Source organism: Arachis hypogaea, chromosome 11 (assembly GCF_003086295.3).
Source record: "Arachis hypogaea cultivar Tifrunner chromosome 11, arahy.Tifrunner.gnm2.J5K5, whole genome shotgun sequence".
NCBI lineage: Eukaryota > Viridiplantae > Streptophyta > Magnoliopsida > Fabales > Fabaceae > Arachis > Arachis hypogaea.
In genome coordinates, this window is record NC_092046.1 from 76070458 (window position 1) to 76088880 (window position 18423).

Genomic DNA, 18423 nt, shown 5'->3' on the forward strand with positions numbered 1-18423 from the left:
AATTTTATTCACATAACATCTAATATTATATATTTATTTTAGAAGTAATTAATAAATATAAAATAAAATAACTTCGAATTTATTTACACTAGTTTTTATTGTCTTTTAAATATTTTTGTTAAAAATAAGTTCAATTATATATATATATATATATATATATATATATATATATATATATATATGAGTTTAATTTTGTAAAACATTTTATATAGTTGTACAATCACAACTCAATAGATAAGGTAGTATGTGATTGGATATAAATAGTTTTATATTGAAAGTACATCAAACTTAAATTCTATATTTATACAAAAATACATAGTGGTTAATTTTAATATACAAATAATATTTTGTCAAAAAAATATATTATAAAAATTAAAAATAATTTATTTTGCAAAGAAAAATTTTAAGTAAAATATTGATGTTCTAGTAATTTTAGTTAGTGGTATTTATTATAAAATATATATATATACCATAGGTAAAATTATTATAACACAAATATTTTTGAAATACTTGCACATTTTATTATTTTCCATGGTGAATGAGTGCAACTATAGTTTTTTTTTTTTTTTTTTTTTTTTTTTTTTCTGCGGAAAAGCTCTACATCTATGTAAAAATTATATGAATGTTATTCAAGTTCCTTCTGTAACACCCTAAGTTATATCCTATCTTTGAGGGTCTTTAAATAAGCTGCCACACTCGATAGAGAAAGAGACTGAACGTAATCGTTATGCAAGGATGGGAGGAAGTACGTGTGAAGAGGAAAACAAGTAGTACTAAAACGATGATAAATATGAAATAATAAAACTTATCCATGAGTACGGTTCAAAATAAAATGCTTAGCGGTAATTAAACAAAGAAAAACAAACTAATACGTTCTAACTAATTTCGTCGAAGAGGCTCCCATATTTGTGTCCTATCCTATCCTTGATTAGGACCCTTCAGTTATTCAGGAATCGAGGTACCAATGGTTTTCCTCCAACACCTTTTCGCGCAGTGAAGATCCGGTTTCGTTGTGCGGGATGAACTAAGACTCGACGGGGTGTCGAAGTGGGGAAATAGGGCATGTATTCCACCTTTGGACTTCCGCAAGGGTTCAATTCCTCCTTTGGATCCTCTTCCATGGTGTCTTCCTCCTGGTCAGGGTTGTTGGATTCCTCCTCCTCTGCCTCGGAATCTGATTCGAGGTGTATCACTTCAGATGACCGTTTCTTGAATGCTGAAGCGCTCTTATCTAGGAAGGTTACGACGGGCAGCTGGGGTTCTCTTTCCACGAACTCTCGACGTAAGTAGATAGTTTGGAGCACGGTAGTAGTGATCGCAACTACCCACGCGTGCTTCGAGGGGTCATACTCAGAAGTTACCTTCGGGGGTACTGCGTCGTCTCAATCCGCTGTGCCATGTTCCTCTGGAGACAGTATGGGAAAAGAAAAGGGATGAGAACTTAAGTCTCAGTAGGAGTGCTATGCAACACCTCCATATCTATCTCCGGCCCACGTGCGGGATTTTAAAAAGGGGTCATACGATATGGCATGTAATATGAACCTGTTGTAAAGCGTAAAACATATAGGTAAAAAAGAAAGAACATAGAAAAAAATAGAAGGATAACATCTTATGTATCATCAACATAATCATAGATAAATAAAAAAAAAAAAACATAAAAATCAAACTTTCATTCATGCTTTCTCTTTTCTTAACTTTTATGGAAGGTATTGAGCTCAAACCGGTATAAAAGGTGGGAGTCCCCTTCCCTTACCAAAGGTTCTTATCCCAAACATTTTGGCGATCACCTTCCCTTACCGAAGGATCATCTCGATCGATCACCTTCCCTTACCGAAGGATCATATCGATATCTTGTCTTTGGGGGTCACCTTCCCTTACCGAAGGATCATTCCCTCAGTTCAATTTACAATCAAGGTTATTTAGACATACACAAGAAGGGAATCATATCAACAAAGATATATTATTATATAAAATTGATGGGATAATCCCCTTCCCTTACCGAAGGTTCTTATCCCAAAGGTTTGCCGATCACCTTCCCTTACCGAAGGATCATCTCGATTATCTTGTCTTTGGGGGTCACCTTCCCTTACCGAAGGATCATTCCCTCAGTTCAATTTACAATCAAGGTTATTTAGAAATACACAAGAAGGGAGTCATATCAACAAAGATATATTATTATATAAAATTGATGGGATAATCCCCTTCCCTTACCGAAGGTTCTTATCCCAAAGGTTTGCCGATCACCTTCCCTTACCGAAGGATCATCTCGATTATCTTGTCTTTGGGGGTCACCTTCCCTTACCGAAGGATCATTCCCTCAGTTCAATTTACAATCAAGGTTATTTTAAGCATACATAAAAAGAGGGTCATACAAGAAGCATTCATGAAGATGGATAAAATTAGGATATACTAAATAATTAAATGTAACATGGTAAAAAGGTATGTACTCTCAACATTAAAGGAACATAAATGATATAATGATATGAAAAGTCATGTAAATGCACAGGATAAAATTAGGATATATTAGATAATTAAATAAAATATAGTAGAAAAGTATGTACTCTCAACATTAAAGAAACATTAATGATATAATGATATGAAAAGTCATGTAAATGCACAGGATAAAATTAGGATAAACTAGATAATTAAATAAAACATGGTAGAAAGGTATGTACTCTCAACATTAAAGAAACATTAATGATATAATGATATGAAAAGTCATGTAAATGCATCGGATAAAATTAGGATATACTAAATAATTAAATAAAACATGGTAGAAAGGTATTTACTCATGAATCAAGAGATTATGAATGACAAAAATAGATAGACATGGTCAATATGGATAAGGGATGAGAAAAAGGTACTTAATGCCATGAGACACATGAAAGATAGTAACCATGCATGGATGGAAGAAAAATAACTAGAGCATACTACATGCCAACATAAAGTGAGAAAGGCATAATTCCCTACTCTTTTTTCTAACGCTTCTTTGAGCTTGCCTCTTGTGTTTGCACACAGAATATATTTTTGTAGAGAGAGAAGGGAGAGGATTTGGTATTTGAGAGGAGTGATTTTCTACCTATAGGTACACCCCTATTTATATACATTTGGGGATAGGGTGGTTGGGATAATTTTAATTTCAAACGGAGGGTGGTTACTAGATTCCTATCCATAAATTTAAAATTCTAAGCCTATCTCCTAACTGATTTTCAACTTTCAAATTTAATTTTGTTTCTAGAAGGGGTGGTTGTTACACCTTCCACTCCACGTCCCACACACTCGTGTACACGCGCCTCATATATAACGTATATAACCTAATCCTTATTTTGCCTGATCAACCTTTCTCAACGTAAACCTTTCCATACAACGTCAACCTTTTTCGCGTTCTTCTTCTTCTCCTCCTCCTCCTCCTCCCTCCTTCTCCTCCCTCATTCTCCTTCTCCTTCTTCTTCTTCTTCTTCTTCTTCTTCTTCTTCTTCTTCTTCTCCTTCTTCTTCTTCTTCTTCTTCTCCTTCTCCTTCTCCTTCTCCTTCTCCTCCTCCTCCTCCTCCTCCTCCTCCTCCTCCTCCTCCTCCTCCTCCTCCTCCTCCTCCTCCTCCTCCTCCTCTTTCTCCTTCTCCTCCTCCTCCTCCTCCTCCTCCTCCTCCTCCTCCTCCTCCTCCTCCTCCTCCTCTTCTTCAATCTAATTAAATTCGTTGCTCTCCTTTATTCTATTTTTCTTCTCTGCATTATGGATTTGGATTGACTTTAACGTAATTAGCTTCATCATTCATCTTCTTCTTCATTTTCTTCTTCGATCTGCACTTCTAAATTGAAACAATAAATGAATCAACTTCAAATCAGTTGAATGAGTACAATTTGGATAATTCTTCCGAAACGTATCAATTTGATGAGGTTTGGATTATTGAATTTTGAATATAATTCAATGGAATAAAATTGCTAATTTTATTTGAAGTGAATTGAATGGACTGAGGTGATCTATATCTGAATTGAATTAAATTGAATTGATAATATGTAACTATGAGTGTGAGTAACTGTGAGTAATTGTGAGTAACTTTTCGGTTTGGTAAGTACTAAAGAGTTGATTCACCATGTGCATGTGTTCGGTTCGGTAAGTAGAAAGGAGTCTAAAAAAAATTAGACGAATATATTCGGTTTTATTCCCTAAGCACTATATAATTGTTTCACCGTAATTAAGATTTTGGTTCACCATACTTAAGATTTCGGTTTACCATGCAGACCAACTTATTGTGGATGAAAAATTTGTCCCAAAGGTGGGAATACTTTTCAAGACACTAGAAGAAGCTGGAAAGTTCTCCAAACATTATTCCAAACTTGCCGGTTTTTCTACCAAAATAGGGAACACGACTCGGGACGGAGACAAGATTAAGAATCAACTAATTGTATGCTCTAGAGAGGGGAGCTGAAAATCAAAGATATCTCCAACTTTGAAGACAAACCCTTCAGCTAGGTTAAATTGTCCGGCTAGAATTTACGTACACATAATGAATGATGTTGGTCTTTGGACAATTTCCAAAGTTATTTTGAATCACTCACATCCTTGTTGTCCAGACCAGGCTGAGATACTCAAACAACACAGGGAGCTTAGCATGTTCATGCGTCGCACCATTGAAACCCACGAGGAAGCCGGAATCAAACCGAGAAAAACTTACCAATCATTTGTGGCAGCAGCTGGCAGCCACCGTGAACTAGGTTTTATAGAAAAAGACGTAAGGAATTACATCACAAGGGAAGTACGGAATATTTCCGAAGAAGACGATGCCAAAGAATTTGGGAAGTACCTAGTTAGAATGAAAGAGAAGAACCAAAATTTCTTCTTTGAGCTCAACCTTGAAGGCGATCACTGCATTAAACATGCATTCTGGGCTGATGCAAGAAGCAGGGCTGCATTTGATTATTTCGGAGATGTGGTTTCATTTGACACCACCTATAATACAAACAGGTATTCGGTTCTTTCAAACATATTTTGGATGTTCAGTGAGTGTATATATTTTGGTGCACCTCATTGTGGTTGTTATTTATGTAGGTACAATTTAGTTTTAGGTTCTTTTATTGGCGTGAATCACCACGGCTAGTCGACACTTCTTGGATGCGCGCTGATGAAAAATGAGGACATCCAATCATTCAAATGACTATTTGAGTGTTGGTTACGTTGCATGGGAGGAAAGGCACCAAAAGGTATTCTTACCGATCAATGCACATCGATTCAAAGGGCAATTGAGCTGTGCATGCTAACAGCAATTCCCTGCTGGTGCATCTGGCACATTATGAAGAAGATTCCAAGTAAATTAAATGGCTACAAGGGGCACATCGATATTGAACAAGAGATGAGCCATGTTGTTTGGAACTCGTACACAAAAGATGCATTTGACAGAAACTGGAACGATTTTCTTACAAAGTATGGCCTCGGAGGCAACAAGTGGCTTTCAGGTAATTGAGGTTTCAATTTGAATTATTTTTACGCTCATATCTTTTTTTCCTAAAGCATGCACTGTTTTTGGTTCACTAGACCTTATAGTTTGGGTTTGGTTTGCAGAGTTGTACGAGGATTGTAAATCCCGCTTAAATCAGTAAATAATTAGTCAATAATTTGAATTTTTATTAGAAAAAACTAAAAATGCAAAACTAATATTAAAATAGGGTAGAGCTCGTCAAAACGAGAATTTTGATATCAATTTCGAAAATTTAGCCCAAAATCGGACCGGAAGGCCGAACCAGTTGAACCGGGGCCCAAACCGGGTCCGTGGGTCCAACCGGACCCATAACTTAAAAGAGACAGCAGCTCCTTCTTCCCCCATTTCATGCAATGAGACCAAATAGATTGGGGGAGGGAAGAAGAGCTCTCAAACCCTCATCCACCTTTGATCCACCATAACTCTTCTGTCCGAGCTCCGATTGCCACACCGTTCGCAGCCACGGGTCCAACGCGTCGAGCTCTACATTTCTGTCGGATCAATTTTACTAGTAAGCTTCATTTTCGTTTCAGAATCTCTACTCCCTTTCTTTGGTGAAATTAAAACCTTATAGTGAAATCTTGCCCAATTTGGTGTTTTAGGTTCGAGTTAGCTTCCGGAGCTTGTTGGACTCGAGTTACTACGTATATGGGTGTGGTAAGGATCACTTAAACCCTAGTTAATTTTGAATTCTTGATGAAAAATTTGAATATGGATATGAATGTGAATTAGGAGTGAATAGAGACATATATAGGCATTGGAATTGAAGAGTGAATATTTGGAGGCTTATTGGTGATCAAGGCTTGGTTTGTGGCTGGTTTATTTGAGCTTGGAGGGGCTGTGTTTTGCTTGTGAGGTTGTCTTGGGTGGAATAAAGTGATTGGCCAATGTATGGTTTAGGTTTCGCGCGTTTAATATTTAAGGTGTTGTGAAAACTTAGGCTAGAAGAATCATAGGTTAAGTTAAATTAGTTAATTGCATTAAATGATTAGTCTTGTGATGTTGTTGGAATAAATTGTGGGTGAACATGTATTGGAATTTATGAGGTGTTGAAGTTGTTGAATGTATACTCTTGAAATTGAGTTAGTGATGGAAATTATGATCATGAATTGTTGGTATTGAATTTGTGTTCTTGAAACCATTAATGAAGGGTTGATATATGTTAATAAAATTTAATTGTTATATGTTGATAAAAGGTTGATATATGTGATGAAGGGTGGTATAGGTAAAGAGTTATTATAAGTAAATGAGGGGTTGTTTATATATGAGGTATATGTTGATATTTATTGATGGTAAAGGTCTGTTGAATTAGTTAAAAGTAATGCTGGTAATGGTTGTTAATGAAATGTGCTGATATGGTATTGATATGCAAGTTTTGATGGTAAGAAACATGAGTTTGATAAAAATGAGGTTTGGATGTGAATTGGTAAAAAGCAAATTTTGATGAACTTTAGAAGTCCATAACTTACTCCTCAAATTTTGGATGGAATTGTGATTTGTTGAAAATGAAAGATGGTTTTATGAGCTTTTGAATGATATCAATTTTGTGAAAAACGGAATTTTGTAGAGAAATTTATGAACGTTAGAAGTTTGGTATATAAATCTGTGTTACAGGGTACCAAAAACAGGTTTGGAGCAGCTTTCTGGGCATTCTGCCAATTTTGGAAAAACGCCCATCCACGAGTATGCATGGCCCATGCGCACGCGTGGACCACGCATACGCGTGGCGTGGCATTTTTACGACGCATGAATGAGAAGCCATGCGTGCGCGTGTGTGCATTATCACGCGTACGCATGATTCACGCGTACGCGTGACTTGCTGTTCGCTCCACGCGTGCGCGTGGCCTACGTGTACACGTGACTACTGCCTGCTGCAAAACCGGTTTTTGGCTGTTTTAAACCAATTTTCCACTTCTAAACCTCCATTTTCTTCCTTTTAAGGCTTAAAGTATGGTACTAGGTACAGTAGATAAATAAAGCTAGGAAAATAAGATAACTTGAGGGTGAAGTAAGTGGTAAATGATGGCTTTTATGCAGAAGATAAGAATATTAAAGAAGTTTAATGCTAAGGCTTGATAATTGATGATGTATTGATAATGAAAATGAAATGACTTATGAATAATGATATCTAAGATACGAGTTTCCCTGGGTAAGAACTGTGGCTTGCCACCACGTGTTCCAGGTTGAATCTCGACACTCTGTTGACCCTACGTCGTAAGGGTGACCGGGCACGTATAAATTTTCGGGTATGGATAGCCCCCATTGAGCGATTACTTGATGTTTGAATGTGAAATCTATGCATAGGCTCTTGGGAATGCGTGACGGGGGACAGTCTAAGGTTTTCGGACTTGTTGGGTTAGCTGGATAACTGACAGATGAGCCTTATCAGCCATAGGACAGACATGCATCATATGCATTTGTTTATTTTGATTGCTATGCATTTTCTGGGTTTGCCTAATTGATATATACCTCCTGCTACCTGTTATACTTGCTACTTGCACTATCTGCTCATTACTTGTGCGTGAACTTGTTTGGTTGCTTGTCTCTACTGAATTATGGATGACGGAGGGATGGAGGAAAGGGTGAAATAGTTTGGTGTTATGTTAGGTTTGAAATTGAGTAAGTTAGGCATATTTAGATTACCTACCCCTATTTATGGCTTCTTTTTAGTAATTAAGTTGGATAACTGAATGGTTCTAGGATTACCTATGGCATTCCCAGGACCTTATCTATTATACGCGTGACACCTTTACCATGCTGAGAACTCCCGGTTCTCATTCCATACTGTGTTGTTGTTTTCAGATGCAGGTCGAGAGGCTCCTCGCTAGGCGTCTGGATCCTTGAAGCGAAGTAGTTCCTGGGTGTATTTTGGGTTTCTGTTTATATAGATGTATATATGTGTTTAGCTTACTCTCCAAGAAACTTGTGTATGCTGCTCCTCATAGAGGTTGAGGGAGAGATAGGAGCTTATTTTGGTATTTTGGTGTATTTTGGGACACCTATGAATATATATATATCTCCTCCGGCCAGCCTTGGCTTTGCAGGCTGAGTCAGGAACTAGTTATGTTGTATACTTGGCCTTCTTTTACTCTGTTACTTGTTTTTATCTTTATCTTTTAAGTTTCTTAGCACGCAAGTAATCGTATCTCTTGAGTGTTGCACTTTTCATTTTGCGATTTTTGTTTACCCGTTTTGTTCATCCTAGTATATTATCTTTTTCCTCTATTATGTATTTATTTTGCTCTTTAGAGGTCCGTAACACCACACTACCTCTGTTCTACGACTTAAGCATAAAACTCTGTGTAGTAGGGTGTTACATTATGGTATCAGAGCAGTTTGTTCCTATAGAGCCTGAGGATGAACTGATTGTGCTTCTGTGCATTCTCTGTGTATGTGTTTATGTGCTATTAGGATATCTAACTGATATATGTGGCATAAACATTCATGAGCATGCATTTGGGACTCAAAGCACTAAACTTGCAATATTGAGACTGATCAACTTGATATCACTTGTTTGGTGTGTATAGGGACTAGATGTCGACTCGCGGATGCGGACGCGGGCGAGGTAGAGGCAGAATAGGCAATGTTATGCCTGAAGCGTCAGGGAATACTCCTAACCCTGTAGACTTCATGGCCGCTTTAGGCAATATGGCAGTAGCAATGCAAGCGACAACTGAAGTCCTGGGAAATCAAATTAATAATGGGAACAATGGCAACAATGGTGATAATGGTCCAATGTCGCTCTCTTCCTTCTTGAAGGTTCACCCTCTGACTTTCAGAGGGACCTCGAATCCTATTGATGCTGATAACTGGATACAGGCTATTGAGCGGGCATTACAGGCTCAGCAAGTTCCTGATGAATAGTGGGTTGAATTTGGAACCTACTAGTTGCATGGTGAAGCTCAACACTGGTGGCAGGGCATGAGGCGCATTCTGCAGCCTGACGGGGTTGTGATCTCTTGGAAGTTGTTCTGAGAGGAATTCTATAAGAAATATTTTTCCACCTCAGTTAGAAATGCCAAAGAACTCGAACTGCTTCAGCTTAAACAGGGCCAGATGACTATTACTGAGTACACCAGTAAATTTAAGGAATTGTGCCGCTTCTCACGCATCTGTCAGGGAGCTCCTGAGGACTTTGCTGAGTGAAAGTGCATAAAGTATGAGGGAGGCCTTCGGAGTGACATTCAGAGCTTTGTAGCACCTATGGAGATTCGGGTGTTTTCTAAGCTTGTGATTAAGAGCAGGGTGGTGGAGGGTTGTGTCAGAAGGGCTGCAACAGAAAAAGGGAGTATGAGGATGTCATTCCAAAGGACCACAGGGAGGAATTTTGCACCTAGGGACAGACAGTTTAAGCGTGGCGGCTTTGTCCCTCAAAATAATCAGGGGCAAGGCAACTTCAGGAGGCCTAATACTAGTGCTAATCAGGGAAGGAGATAGGGGAAGCAGCCACAGCAGGATATGAGTTGCCACAGATGTGGGAAATATCATTCAGGGCCATGCAGGTTTGGGACCGGAGTCTGTTATTCCTATGGGCAGCCGGGACACTTGGCTAACAGTTGCCCAGAGAAGAAGAGGTATGAGACAGGCAGAGTGCAGCAACCAGGAAGAGTATACACTACTTCTTTAGTAGGCGCTGAAGGGTCAGAGACATTGATCAGAGGTAACTGTGAGATGGCGGGTAAAACTTTGAATGCTTTGTTTGATTCTGGAGCTACACACTCTTTTATTGCATTTGAGAAGGCTGATGAGTTAGGATTGAAAATAGTAGTATTGGGGTATGATTTAAAGGTGTATAATGCCACCCACGAGGCTATGGTGACTAGGTTAGGGTGCCCCCAAATTCCTTTTCGAATACAACAGCATGATTTTGTGCATAACTTAATTTTTTTGCCGATGACTGGTCTTGTTCTCATTCTGGGATTGGACTGGTTATCCAAGAATCATGTTCTGCTCGATTGCTCTGCAGAAACAGTACATTTTATGCCAGAAGATACAGAAGGGCCGGTTATAGTGAATAATTACTATCTGAATTTCATGATAGTGAACTGTTCTGGGGCCAAATGTTAGGGAATATTATTGTTAACTACGGGCATTTCGGGTGATGACCAAAGCTTGGAGTAAATCCCGGTTGTGTGTGAGTTTTCGGAGGTGTTCCCTGATGAAATTGATGAATTTCCACCAAAATGAGAGGTTGAGTTTGCTATTGATTTGATACCTGGGGCCGGACCAATCTCGAGTGCTCCTTATAGGATGTCGCCTCTAGAAATAGCCGAATTGAAGTCTCAACTGGAGGATCTGTTGGGTAAAAATTTTATCCGACCAAGTGTATCTCCGTGGGATGCACTAGTATTAGTGGTAAAGAAGAGGGAGTATGCGATTATGTGTGGATTACCGGTAGCTGAATAAGGTTACTGTGAAGAATAAATACCCGTTGCCAAGGATTGATGACCTGATGGACCAGTTACAGGGAGCCGGGTGTGTTCTCTAAGATTGATCTACGATCCGGATACCACCAGATAAGGGTCAGAGATGAGAATATTCCTAAAACTACCTTCGGAGTGACTAATGCTCCGGCAATATTCATGGATTACATGAACAAAATTTTCTATCCATATCTGGATAAGTTTGTTGTTGTGTTTATTGACGACATTCTTATCTATTCTAAGATAGAGGATGAGCATGCTGAACACTTGCGAACAGTGCTACAAATTCTGAAGGATAGGAAGTTGTATGCCAAGCTATCCAAGTGTGAGTTCTGGAAGTCTGAAGTGAAATTTCTTGGCCACGTGGTGAGTAAGCAAGGAATAGCAGTGGATCCTGCTAAGGTTGAGGCAGTGATGAATTGGGAGCGGCCAACTTCAGTGACGAAGATCAGGAGTTTCTTAGGCTTGGCGGGTTATTATCGGAGGTTCATTAAAGGGTTTTCACATCTCGCTTTTGAATGGACTCCTGAGTGCAAGGAGAGTTTCCTTGCCTTAAAGCAAAGATTGACTACCGCCCCTGTATTAGTGTTGCCAGAGCCGAGAGAACCATTCAAGGTATATTGCGATGCATCCTTAAAGGGTTTAGAATGCGTGTTAATGCAGCATCACAAAGTTGTAGCTTATGCCTCACGTCAGTTAAGGCCACATGAAAGAAACTATCCAACTCACGATCTGGAGCTTGCAGCCGTTGTCTTTGCCTTGAAGATTTGGAGGTATTACCTCTATGGTGTGAAATTTCAAGTTTTCTCGGACCATAAGAGCTTGAAGTACCTGTTTGAACAAAAAGAGTTGAATATGCGTCAGAGGAGGTGGATGGAACTTCTGAAGGATTATGACTTTGAGTTGAACTACTATCCGGGAAAGGCGAATGTGGTAGCAAATGCTTTGAGTAGGAAATCCCTATGTACCGCTTGGATGATGCTAAGAGAGGAAGAATTGCTAAAAGCCTTTCAAGGATTAAAACTGGGAATCAGAGAAGAGTTTGGGACTTTATGCCTAAGCCAGTTACAGATCTCAAGTGACTTCAAGGCTGAACTAGTAAAGGCTCATCAGAATGACCAAGAATTATATAAGATTTTGCCGGCAATTGAGAAAGGCAAGCAATAGAGAGTGTCAGAAGATAAAGATGGGTTGTGGAGGTTCAAGGGTTAGATAATTGTGCTAGATGTCGGGGATTTGCGATAGAGCATATTGGAAGAAGCTCACAAGAGCGGGTTCTCCATTCATCCTGGAAGCACCAAGATGTACCAAGACCTAAAGACGATGTTCTGGTGGCCAGGAATAAAGAATGATGTGGCGTTACATGTTTCCAAATGCCTAACTTGTCAGAAAGTCAAGATTGAACACCAAAGACTAGCAGGGACCCTTCAACCTTTGGAGATTCCACAGTAGAAATGGGAGAGAATTGCTATGGATTTTGTGTTGGGTTTACCAAGGACTCGGACAGGTTGTGATGCTATCTGAGTGGTTGTAGATCGACTGACCAAGTCAGCCCATTTCCTGCCTATTCGGATAAGTTGCACTATGAAGAAATTGGCGCGGTTATACATAAAGGAGATTGTGAGATTACATGACGTACCTTCCACCATTATATCTGATAGAGATCCTCGCTTTACATCACGGTTCTAGGGAGCTTTTCAGCGAGCTTTTGGCACTCAATTAAGTCTAAGTACTGCATACCATCCTCAGACGGATGGCCAATCAGAAAGAACAATCCAAACCTTAGAAAACATGTTAAGAGCTTGTGTTTTGGACCAGCCGGCGAGCTGTGATCGATATATGCCTCTGGCGGAATTTGCTTATAACATTAGCTATCATGCGAGTATTGGAATGGCTCCATATGAGACTTTGTATGGAAGGAAATGTCAGTCTCCGTTATGTTGGTATGAAGCAGGAGAAAAGAGCCTGATAGGACCTGAAATGATAAGTGAAACCACTGAGCAAATAAAGAAAATCCGAAGTCGAATGCTTGAAGCTCAAAGCCGTCAAAAGAGCTATGCTGACCGAAGGCGAAAGCCTTTAGAATTTGAGGAAGGAGAGCACGTTTTCCTAAAGGTTACTCCAACCACTGGAATTGGGAGATCCATCAAAACTAAAAAGTTAAATCCCATTACATTGGGCCATTTGAGATTTGGAAGAGAATTGGACCAGTGGTGTATAGGATCACTTTACCACCCCATCTTTCGAACCTGTATGACGTGTTCCACGTATCACAGTTTTGAAAATACACTTTTGATCCTAGTCATGTCCTAGAACCGAAATCAGTTCAAGTGAGAGAAGATCTACGAGAAGCTGATGAGCGGATAATTTATACGCTTTTTGGCATTATTTTTAGTATGTTTTCAGTAGATTTTAGTTAGTTTTTATTATATTTTTATTAGTTTTTATTTAAAATTCACTTTTCTGGACTTTACTATGAGTTTGTGTGTTTTTCTGTGATTTCAGGTATTTTCTGGCTGAAATTGAGGGACCTGAGCAAAAATCTGATTCAGAGGCTGAAAAAGGACTGCAGATGCTATTAGATTCTGACCTCCCTGCACTCAAAGTGGATTTGCTGGAGCTACAAAAGTCCAATTGGCGCGCTCTCAATTGTGTTGGAAAGTAGACATCCTGGGCTTTCCAGCAATATATAATAGTTCATACTTTGCCCAAGATTTGATGGCCCAAACTGGCGGTCCAAGTCAGCTTAAGAATTCTGGCGTTTAACGCCAGAACTGGCATAAAAGCTGGAGTTAAACGCCCAAACTGGCACAAAAACTGGCATTTAACTCCAAGAAAAGTCTCTACACATGAAAGCTTCAATGCTCAGCCCAATCACACACCAAGTGGGTCCTGAAAGTGGATTTTTACACTAAACACCCTAGCTTACTCATTTTCTGTAACCCTAGGTCACTAGTTTACTATAAGAACTATTTTTAGTAATTCATCTTGTATCTCATGATATTCTACACATTTCATATTGTATCTTCTACGGTATGAGTCTCTAAACCCCATTGTTGGGGTAAAGAGCTCTGCTGTGTTTCGGTGAATTAATGCAATTACTACTGTTTTCCATTCTATCACGTTTGCTTCTATTCTAAGATATTCATTCGCACTTCAACCTGATGAATATGATGATCCGTGACAATCATCATCATTCTCACCTATGAACGCGTGCCTGACAACCACTTCCGTTCTACATGCAATCAAGCTTGAATGTGTATCTCTTGGGTTTCTAATCTAAGATTAGAACCTTCGTGGTACAGGCTAGAATTATTGGCAGCCATTCCTGAGGTCCGAAAAGTCTAAACCTTGTCTGTGGTATTCCGAGTAGGATCTGGGAAGGATGACTGTGACGAGCTTCAAACTCGCGAGTGTTGGGCGTGTGACAGACGCAAAAGGATTAATGGATCCTATTCCAGCATGATCGAGAATCGACAGATGATTAGCCGTGCGGTGACAGCGTGCGTAGAACATTTTTACTGAGAGGACGGGAAGTAGCCATTGACAACGGTGATGCCCAGCATAAAGCTTGCCATGGAAGGAGCCTTGCGTGTGTGAAGAAGAAGATAGTAGGAAAGCAGAGATTCAGGGGACAGAGCATCTCCAAAACCTCAACCTATTCTTCATTACTGCATAACAAGTATTTATTCATGTTCTTTTACTTTTTACAATTAAATCTGAGAATTATTGATATCCTGACTAAGAGTTACAAGATAACTGGTGCACGAAATTGTGATCATTCATTCCTTGGTAACGGCGCTAAAAACTTAATACGCATGTTCATAATTTTAGTTCTTTTTCACAATTTCGATACAACTAACCAGCAAGTACATTGGGTCGTCCAAGTAATAAACCTTACGTGAGTAAGGGTCGATCCCACGGAGATTGTCGGCTTGAAGCATACTATGGTCACCTTGTAAATCTCAGTCAGGCGGATTCAAAAGGTTATAGAGTTTTAATAATTAAAAGATAAATAAAACATAAACTAGGATAGAGATACTTATGTAATTCATTGGTGAGAATTTCAGATAAGCATATAGAGAAGCTTTCGTTCCTCTGAACCTCTGCTTTCCTACTGTCTTCATCCAATCATTCCTACTCCTTTCCATGGCAAGCTTTATATAGGGCATCACCATTGTCAATGGATACATCCCATCCTCTCTGTGAAAATGGTCCAATGCGCTGTCACTGCATGGCTAATCATCTGTCGGTTCTCGATCATACTGGAATAGGATTTACTATCCTTTTGCGTCTGTCACTACGCCCAGCACTCGCGAGTTTGAAGCTCGTCACAGCCATCCCTTCGCAGATCCTACTCGAAATACCACAGACAAGGTTTAGACTTTCCAGATCTCAGGAATATCCATCCATGGGTTCTAACTTATACCACGAAGACTCTAATATCTCAGACTCTGTCCCCTGTATTAGATATCTAAGAGATACTCATTCTAGCTTGTTTGCATGTAGAATGGAGGTGTTTGTCAGGCACGCGTTCATAAGTGAGAATGATGATGAGCATCACATAATCATCACATTCATCATGTTCTTGTGTGCGAATGGATATCTTAGAATAGGAATAAGCTTGAATTGAATAGAAAAACAATAGAACTTTGCATTAATCTGTGAGGAACAACAGAGCTCCACACCTTAATCTATGGTGTGTAGAAACTCTACCGTTGAAAATACATAAGTGATAAGGTCCAGGCATGGCCGAATGGCCAGCCTCCTAAACATGATCAAAGGATCAAAAGATAATCCAAAGATAAAACTCAGGATGTAAATACAATAGTAAAAAGTCCTATTTATGCTAAACTAGTTATTAGGGTTTACAGAAATGAGTAAATGATGCAGAAATCCACTTCTGGGGCCCACTTGGTGCGTGCTTGGGCTGAGCATTGAGCTTTTACACGTGTAGAGGCTTCTCTTGGAGTTGAACGCCAGTTTGTAACCTGTTTCTGGCGTTTAACTCCACTTTGCAACCTGTTTCTGGCGTTTAACTCCACTTTGCAGCATGGAACTGGCGTTGAACGCCAGTTTGCATCGTCTAAACTCGGGCAAAGTTTGGACTATTATATATTGCTAGAAAGCCCTGGATGTCTACTTTCCAACGCAATTAAGAGCGCGCCATTTAGAGTTCTGTAGCTCCAGAAAATCCACTTTGAGTGCAGGGAGGTCAGAATCCAACACCATCTGCAGTTCTTCTTCAACCTCTGAATCTGATTTTTGCTCAGTTCCCTCAATTTCAGCCAGAAAATACCTGAAATCACAGAAAAATACATAAACTCATAGTAAAGTCCAGAAATGTGAATTTTAATTAAAAACTAATAAAAATATAATAAAAACTAACTAAATCATACTAAAAACTATGTAAAAATAATGCCAAAAAGCGTATAAATTATCCGCTCATCACAACACCAAACTTAAATTGTTGCTTGTCCCCAAGCAACTGAAAATCAAATAGGATAAAAAAAAGAGAATATACTATAAATTCCAAAATATCAATGAAACTTAGCTCCAATCAAATGAGCGGGACTTGTAGCTTTTTGCCTCTTGAATAGTTTTGGCATCTCACTTTATCCATTGAAGTTCAGAATGATTGGCATCTATAGGAACTCAGAGTTCAGATAGTGTTATTGATTCTCCTAGTTCAGTATGTTGATTCTTGAACACAGCTACTTTATGAGTCTTGGCCGTTGCCCTAAGCACTTTGTTTTCCAGTATTACCACCGGATACATAAATGCCACAGACACATAACTGGGTGAACCTTTTCAGATTGTGACTCAGCTTTGCTAAAGTCCCCAATTAGAGGTGTCCAGGGTTCTTAAGCACACTCTGTTTTTGCTTTGGATCTTGACTTTAACCGCTCAGTCTCAAGTTTTCACTTGACACCTTCACGCCACAAGCACATGGTTAGGGACAGCTTGGTTTAGCCGCTTAGGCCAGGATTTTATTCCTTTAGGCCCTCCTATCCACTGATGCTCAAAGCCTTGGATCCTTTTTATTACCCTTGCCTTTTGGTTTTAAGGGCTATTGGCTTTTTGCTCTTGCCTTTTGGTTTTAAGAGCTTTTGGCTTTTTCTGCTTGCTTTTTCTTTTTTTTTTCGTCATTTTTCTTTTCTCTTTTTTTTTTCTGCAAGCTTTTGTATTCACTGCTTTTTCTTGCTTCAAGAATCATTTTTATGATTTTTCAGATTATCAAATAACATTTCTCTTTTTTCATCATTCTTTCAAGAGCCAACATATTTAACATTCATAAACATCAACTTCAAAAGACATATGCACTGTTCAAGCATTCATTCAGAAAACAAAAAGTGTTGCCACCACATCAAAATAATTAAACTGGTTTCAAGGATGAATTCGAAACCATGTACTTCTTGTTCTTTTGTAATTAAAACATTTTTCATTCAAGAGAGGTGATGGATTCATATTTATAACTTTAAGGCATAGACAATTTGACACTAATGATCATATAGTAAAGGCACAAACATAAATAACACATAATGCTCAAAAACTGAAAAGCAGAAAATAAATAGACAAGGAGATTAAGGAATGAGTCCACCTTAGTGAGGGTGGCGTCTTCCTCTTCTTGAAGAACCAATGGTGCTCTTGAGCTCCTCTATGTCTCTTCCTTGTCTTTCTTGCACCTCCCTCAAAGCTCTTTGATCTTCTCTAATTTCATGGAGGATGATGGAATGCTCTTGGTGCTCCATCCTTAGTTGTCCCATGTTGGAGCTTAATTCTCCTAGGAAAGTGTTGATTTGCTCCCAATAGTTTTGTGGAGGAAAGTGCATCCCCTGAGGCATCTCAGGGATTTTATGGTGGAGAATTTCCTCATGCTCTTGCTGAGGTCCAAGATCTTTTATTTGCTCCATCCTTTTCTTAGTGATGGGCTTGTCATCTTCAATGAGGATGTCTCCCTCTATGTCAATTCCAGCCGAATTATAGAGGTGGCAAATAAGGTGAGAAAAGGCTAACCTTGCCAAAGTGGAGGACTTGTCAGCCACCTTGTAGAGTTCTTGAGGTATAATCTCATGAACTTCCACCTCTTCTCCAATCATGATACTATGGATCATGATGGCCCGGTCTATAGTAACTTTAGACCGGTTACTAGTAGGAATGATTGAGCGTTGAATGAACTCTAGCCATCCCCTAGCCACTAGTTTGAGGTCATGCCTTCTTAATTGAACCGGCTTGCCTCTTGAGTCAATTTTCCATTGAGCTCCTTCCTCACATATGTCTATGAGGACTTGGTCCAACCTTTGATCAAAGTTGACCCTTCTTGTGTAGGGGCGTGCGTTTTCTTCCATCATTGGCAAGTTGAACGCCAGCCTTACATTTTCCGGACTGAAATCTAAGTATTTCCCCCGAAGCACGGTAAGCCAATGCTTTGGATTCGGGTTCACACTTTGATCATGGTTCCTAGTGATCCATGCGTTTGCATAGAACTCTTGAACCATTAGGATCCCGACTTGTTGAATGGGTTT